Source organism: Limulus polyphemus, unplaced genomic scaffold (genome assembly GCF_000517525.1).
Source record: "Limulus polyphemus unplaced genomic scaffold, Limulus_polyphemus-2.1.2 Scaffold1590, whole genome shotgun sequence".
Classification (NCBI taxonomy): domain Eukaryota; kingdom Metazoa; phylum Arthropoda; class Merostomata; order Xiphosura; family Limulidae; genus Limulus; species Limulus polyphemus.
Window position 1 is genome coordinate 229,494 of NW_013667200.1, and position 6,977 is coordinate 236,470.

At 37.0% G+C, this 6,977-nt stretch overlaps 1 protein-coding gene across 3 annotated transcripts in view; it reads right to left on the bottom strand.

The window, feature by feature from the left end:
- The window catches only part of LOC106464221 (LIM/homeobox protein Lhx2-like), a 128,128-nt gene that overhangs the window by 97,851 nt on the left and 23,300 nt on the right, over positions 1-6,977 (bottom strand). Inside the window, exon 1 of one of the 3 annotated variants that reach the window (XM_022391928.1) lies at positions 1,440-1,466. The exons of the other annotated variants lie outside the window; for them this stretch is intronic. The gene's annotated coding sequence lies outside the window, so the exon portion shown is untranslated. Of the gene's footprint in view, positions 1-1,439; positions 1,467-6,977 lie in introns of those variants that run through there. 3 annotated transcript variants of the gene reach the window in all.

The window sequence follows — 6,977 nt, forward strand, 5'->3', positions numbered from 1 at the left end:
GAACCCGCGACCCGCAGATTGCGAGTCGAGCGCCCTAACCACCTGGCCATGCCGGGCCAGGCTTTGTAGGATACAAATCAAAAGGTTCAACAACAAAATGGATTCGAATTCCATTGTTTTTTCCAATAGTCACGTTAAGTTAGAAATAGTAATTTATTTACTTTCCAGAGGTGACAGTTATTTTCTTGGAACTGAAACCCAATGCCAACTCGTTTTGCTCAAGAATTACAGCGGAATACATAAAAATAACAATTGTCTAGGTATATATATGTGTGTGTGAAGTATCACGCAATATTCTAAGCGTTACACAAATGTCTGCCAATCAAAGAAGTAATCAACGAAAAATCTGTCACTAGGGGTAGTTACTTACTGTTGTTATTCGTGGGTGTTTTAGCACAAGGCTACAAAATGGGTTATCTGAACTCGGATTTTAGCATTGTAAGTCCGGAAACTTACAGTTGACCTACAGAAGAAAACAATTTGATTTGTTTGTTTTTGTTGAGAACAATTGGCTCTTTGTGATCTGCTTACCGCGGGGATCCAACTCCGGATTTTAGCGGTGAAAAAAGTGCGCAAACTTACCGCTGATCCCTCTAGGAGACGAGTTAATAACATTTAATTGCTTAGAAAATTTTAAAGAGAAGAATCCTAGGAAGATTGAAATAATGTTCAGTTTTATAACTACTTAACAATAATTTGTCTCTAGTGGAACAGCGGTAAGTTTACAGACTTACAGTTCTAAAATCCAGGATTAGATTCCCCGCAGATAGCCTAATGTGGCTTTGCTTTAAAATAAACAAGCAAGCAATTTTATTTTTCTATCTGTGTTCGAAGCCTTTATCTCCCACTAGTTAGGGGGCATTATTTAAAACATAGCTCTCAAGCCTACATTTCTAAATACGTCATTTATAAAATATTACATAAAGATGGTGACTAGAACTTTTTCTTGTTTCCATAACTGTAACTTTCAGCCGTGGGGGCGTTATAATGTGACGGTCAATCCCACTATTCTTTGGTAGCCCAAGAGTTGGCGGTGGGTGGTGATGACTAGCTGCCTTCCCTTTAGTCTTTCACTGCTAAATTAGGGACGGCTAGCGCAAATGGCCCTCGTGTAGCTTTGCGCGAAATTCAAACTAAACCAAACCATAACTGTAGCCTAATAACGAACCATTGCATTATCGTTAACACATATAATCAAATATACATTCGATGTTAAGTGGTTTATAAGCATGTCACTAAATTCTAAACTCAGATTTAAACGTTTTGAGGATTTTCTGCTACCGATATACTCCTGGTCTCGTGTCTTTATGCATACATGGCCTAAAAAAATTTGAAGAAAAAAGAAAAAAGGTTAACCCAGAAAGAAACGATTTTTTGTTTTCAAAGTAAAGACTAAAATAAATCGTACATTATAGCTATTTAATCTGTTTCCAACTTACAGTTCACTGACGTTTGGGAAAATCTTCGAGCTATTTATAAGAGAGTGTTCGTCTTTCAATATTCGCATAAATCTTGAACCTAGATGAACTGGGCCTACCTGGCCCACCTCGAACCCTCCCGTCTCTTGTTATTAATCTTCTAGTATTAGAACAGTCTGTTCCCTTGCCAATACATCAATGGTTTCCATGGTCTATATTCAAACATGGGAGTTCTTCCTGAGAAGAATTAACAAGAGATGCAAATCTGTACCCACAACATGTCTACTCACACCCTACTCTGCAATTTACTAGCTGAGGATCGCGTAAAGAGCCCTCTGGTGACGGATTCATGGCCTGCTATAAAATGTATATAAGACAGCCAGTCTCAACCCCTGCCCACGGCCTCACTCTTGTGTAGAAAAAGCATACAGCACGAAAGATTTACGACTAACCATTTGAAACTTATTGGAACTTCTTTGGCTTGTGATGTTCCCTGACAAGCCGAAAGCAAGCTACGGTTGACTGGTTGAAATGTTTATGCAAAATTTACAAGAAAATCTTTGTAGTTATTTATAGGATAACAATTTTCTGAAGAGTTGGGAAATAGTTGGTGTTCTAAAAAACATTCAGATTCTCGTGTGTCAAAGGCGAGGAATTGAAGCATTTATTTTTTCGGATATAATCCCACATTAGTACTGGATAAGTAACTGATTAACATACAGTTTCTATTGTTCAGGATGGTGCTGTATAAAAATGTGCATGGAGTTAATTTTGTTTGTTTGTTTTGTTTCAGAATTTCGCGCAAAGCTACCCCAAAGGCTATCTACACATAATGGCCCCCTAATTTTGAACTGATAGACTATAGGAATAGCAGTTAACTAACAGCATCCACCGTCAACTCTTGTCTGATCAAATAGAAAGTAGAGTTTTGATCGTCATTCTTGTGTTGTTTTTCTTTGCGACAAGAGATCGCGAACCATGAATCCTCGGATTCACAATTCAAGCACGCTAAATATTGTTTGGCCATGTTTGGCCCAGAAAATGAAATACACGATCGATAAATAGTGTGCGTTTAAGGCGTAATTCAATTAACATGTTTTATCCCTAGCACCCGAAACATTATCTCCAATAATGTTTTATGCGATATTTTTTCTTTGCGATGTCTATAACAATTCCAAATCTTATTCTACTGCCACTAGGTACCGTAAAGTACGTGTCTATTTTAAATTGTTCTTAGCTCAAAGTCAGTGACGTTTTGTATCCCATAACATACATATATAAAAAGACTATACTTACACGTTAAATGTATCAAACACAGAACACATTTTCAACTTTACGTTATTGTTGTGTTGGGTTAAAGTAAACATGGCACGAATATTGTATTATAAAGGCATTTGTTTGGCTACGTTGGTCGTACTTTACACCACCATCTTACGATCGAAGTTTACTGACTATTACTGGAATGTGGTCACCAATCATCCGGGATGAAAGATTTATCTTTCCAATACGTGTTCATCTACTGATACCTGTATCACTATGATAAAGAAGCTATCATGATTTTTCACCACCATCACATGCCAGTATCTGGCTACTCATCTAAAGATATGTAGCGAATGTTTCTATCTAACTCACACGCCCATTAAAACTTTAGGAGCCGGTGGCCAAATCAACGATTTATGTGATAAATGTAAATATTTGACGACATGCTTGCTTAGGTTGGTTTCCCACACTGCCCCCACGTGAACGTGCGCCGTTCATGATTGCTATACTTGGATGACCTGCCGCGTATAGCTAATATTATCGGCTTGATTCATGGCGGATTACGGTCATGACTAGCCGTGATGCCGATACGGATCCCCTGCTGTGCCAGCGAATTCCTCTAGACGGGAGTTCGCGCCGCCACTTCACAGGCCTCTGGAGGGGGTCGCGGGCGCCGACACCTCTTCTGTGATGTGCCGTCTGATAAGAGTTCTAGGGCCGCTGAAAAATCCAGCCTGCTACGGTAATTGTTGTTGCTTGGATACACTACCGCGATATTCACTCTTTAGAAGGCTGTTGACGCCAAGGTTAAACAGCGATTCAGACCACTATAAACCAAACGTAAACTTTTCCTCTCGACTGTAATCAAACAAAAAACCATTTATACAGAATAAGAATTAGTCAGATAAAATAATCAGTTGTTTTCCAGTTACAACTGCTTTGGTTCAGTACCACACAAAACTCCAAATATTGAAATGAAATATTGGAAAAAGTCTAATTGATTAAATACAAATTATATCTATGTGTGTGTGTTTCAATTGTTTTTGTCTCCCGCTTTCTATTTAACAATACTAAGAACTTGTAATCACGTGATTCTATACAGACAAAAGTGATACGTGCTGTAGAAACTTGAAAAATAATATCTGATTCGTACAGCTGCGTCCTACCGGAATCTATTCATCTGTCTTATTTTGTCGCCATTTTTTTTTTTACCAGTACAATGATTCCAAGTTTTTTTAATGATCCAGTACACCTGAGAACAAAAATGAATTTAAAAATACTATAAGATTCATTTTAAAAGATAATTATCTTATTTCAATATAAAAAACTAATTTGTCCCCCCCTTCCCCTCAATCGTTAAGCGGTACGTCTGAAGGCTTTTTAAAGCTAAAAACCGGGTTTTTAATATCCGTTGTAGGCACAGCACAGATAACCCATTGTGTAGTTTTATGTTTAACATAAACAAAAAACGAATCTAATATTGAATATGACTTTACCATGCAATTTCTTTTAAGCATAATTTGCTTTACGCTTTTAATCTGAAAGTTAACATAATTTTTAGCGTTGTTTCTACACTTCGATCTAAGAGATAAAAAAATAAACTTAAGACTTGTCTCACGTTTTTCGATTTTATGCTGTGAGGCTCTCTTTGTTAATTTGTTTAAGAAACGAGGAACTAATGTTGTTCACTCCTGAGTATCTGAGTACCGAAGAAGGAATGTTGACCACTCATGAGTAATAGAAGTACCGAAGAAGGAATGTTGATCACTCCTGAGTATCTGAGTACCGAAGAAGGAATGTTGACTACTCATGAGTAGTATAAGTATTGAAAAGGGAATGTTGAACACTCATGAGTAATAGAAGTACCGAAGAAGGAATGTTGACTACTCATTGGTAGTATAAGTATTGAAAAGGGAATGTTGACCACTCATGAGTAGTATAAGAACCGAAGAAAGAATGTTGACCACTCATGAGTAGTATAAGTATTGAAAAAGGAATGTTGGCCACTCCTGAGTAGTTTAAGCACCGAAGAAGGAATGTTGACCACTCCTGAATAGTTTAAGCACCGAAGAAGGAATGTTGACCACTCATGAATAATTTAAGCACCGAAGAAGGAATGTTGACCACTCTTAAGTAATAGAAAGGACTGAGTACGTTTTTTTTTAATGAATTTGAAATTGCATATGAGCACATTATGTAACAACCACAGTCAATATAAAATCGCGGTAGAACACTTTGTACAAGAACAACATTTTGACATTGTTTGGCCTTACGTAGATACATTTGATGCAACAAAAATCATCACTATTAGGAAGGGTATACAACAGCCCTTACCAACTCAAAATATTCATACAAAGGAATGGGAATCAACTTTTGGCGCACTAGGACCATTCGTAAAACTCCTTGAAACAAGTTGCAGAATAACAGTTGTAGGTAAAGAGGTGTAAAAGGTGGGAATTTTCAAAAACAAAAGTCCGTGGCAAAGAGCTGTCCACGCTTCATAGGCAACAGTACACAAGATAATCAAAAACGATCTCAGTTTACAAAAGTGAAAAAAAACTTATGTGTACACAGGCTGCTTCCACAACATGCCCGTTAAACCGTAATATACCTCAAGCAGCTGTAGAATGAAACGGGTATTCATGATATTCTGTATAAAGACATACCAGTCATGTCGCCATACGCAACTACTATGTTTTTTTGTGTGTGATTGGACTATTGCAGTGGGTGCTAGGAAACCATGGCCATCCTATACTAGATGGACTACGGAAAGCCTGCAGGAAGTGATGGCGTGCTTTGGACATGACGGCCTTACAAAGGTACCTTTTCCAGTGAAAAATGCACGGATATCAGATAGAGCATGATAGACATGACGACATAGACTTTAATGACGTAATGAGGCTCGAAAATCGTTTTGATATAAGATACTTAACCTACGAAGGATTGTTAATCAATTCTGACTACTATAAGTACGGGGAAAGGAACTTTGGTCATTACTTAATTGTATATGTTTTTTTCCCTCCGAAAATCCTTAAATGAACTACATATTTTAATATCTGTACTATGACCTAACTGAAAACATGTTATTGTCACATACACATCCAACATCCCAGTAGAGGAGTCTAAAACTCGTCAATTTTTTTCTTTTTTCAGGTGGGAAAAGCTCGAAAGTTTTTTTATTATTATTTATAGCCTTATATCGCAGTATGAACCTAAGAGCATGCTTGATCCTTCTACTTCATTCCGCTGTATTAACTGCTTGAATATTTAGTCTTCCCCATACATTACATTATCCTATTGAGGGTTTTATATTACTTCATAGCCCCTGGTGGAGGCTTCGTCAAATATTAAAAAAAAGACATTTTTCCATACTTTATAAATCATTTATATTTGCTTTAATATTTCTTATTATTATTGGTCAGCAATTTGTAAATGTTTAATTATAAATGTTTTAATTAAAATGTTTAATGAAAAGTCTACAAATAATTCAATTTTGATACTTTCGACGATGTTTAGAAAGTTATAAAAAAAACTACCTTTATACTCCAGATATTTATAAAATAACATTTTTATATTTTAACCAACGTTTCGCCTTTGCGGCTTCATAGAAAAAAGCTGAAAAATAGACACCTGCCGTAATAAATATCATGAAATGTATTATTCCCCCTCGTAGCAAAAAAATTCATAAAAGTCAAGTTTCAATATCAGGATGAACTTGATAAATGTAGATTGAACATGGTTAATGAAATCTTACTAGCCGGCAGCAATATAATGTAACTCGAATCAAGATGTATTACCTATCTTCTGCCTTGCAGCACGGTCAAAGTGTAACTACATTCTACCAAGTTTACATGCTATGCGACAAATCACTTGTCAGCTTTGAATAACAGCAATTTTGAATGATACCCTGAAGATATGACCAAAATGAAAATACTCCATATTTATTAAATTACTATTGGCACTTAATTCTTGTTGACATGATGAAAGGCTCTTAGATTTTCCAATGTATTCTGCCTTTCGGCCTTACCATCGTCTGTAATACCTGGTGTAGGTGCCAGCTGTCCCAAATTTTGAAGTGATAGACTAGAGGAAAGGCAGCTAGTCGACAACCCCCCTCCCGTCAACTGTTAGGCTACTCTTTGACCAACAAAAAGTAGGATTAACCGTCACATTATAACGCCCCAAGGCGAGCATGTTCGGTGACGGGATTCGAACCCACAACCCGCAGATTGCGAATCGAGCATCCTAATTTCCGTGCCATACCAGGCACTAGACGGCTAGTTTCTTCCTTATTTTATC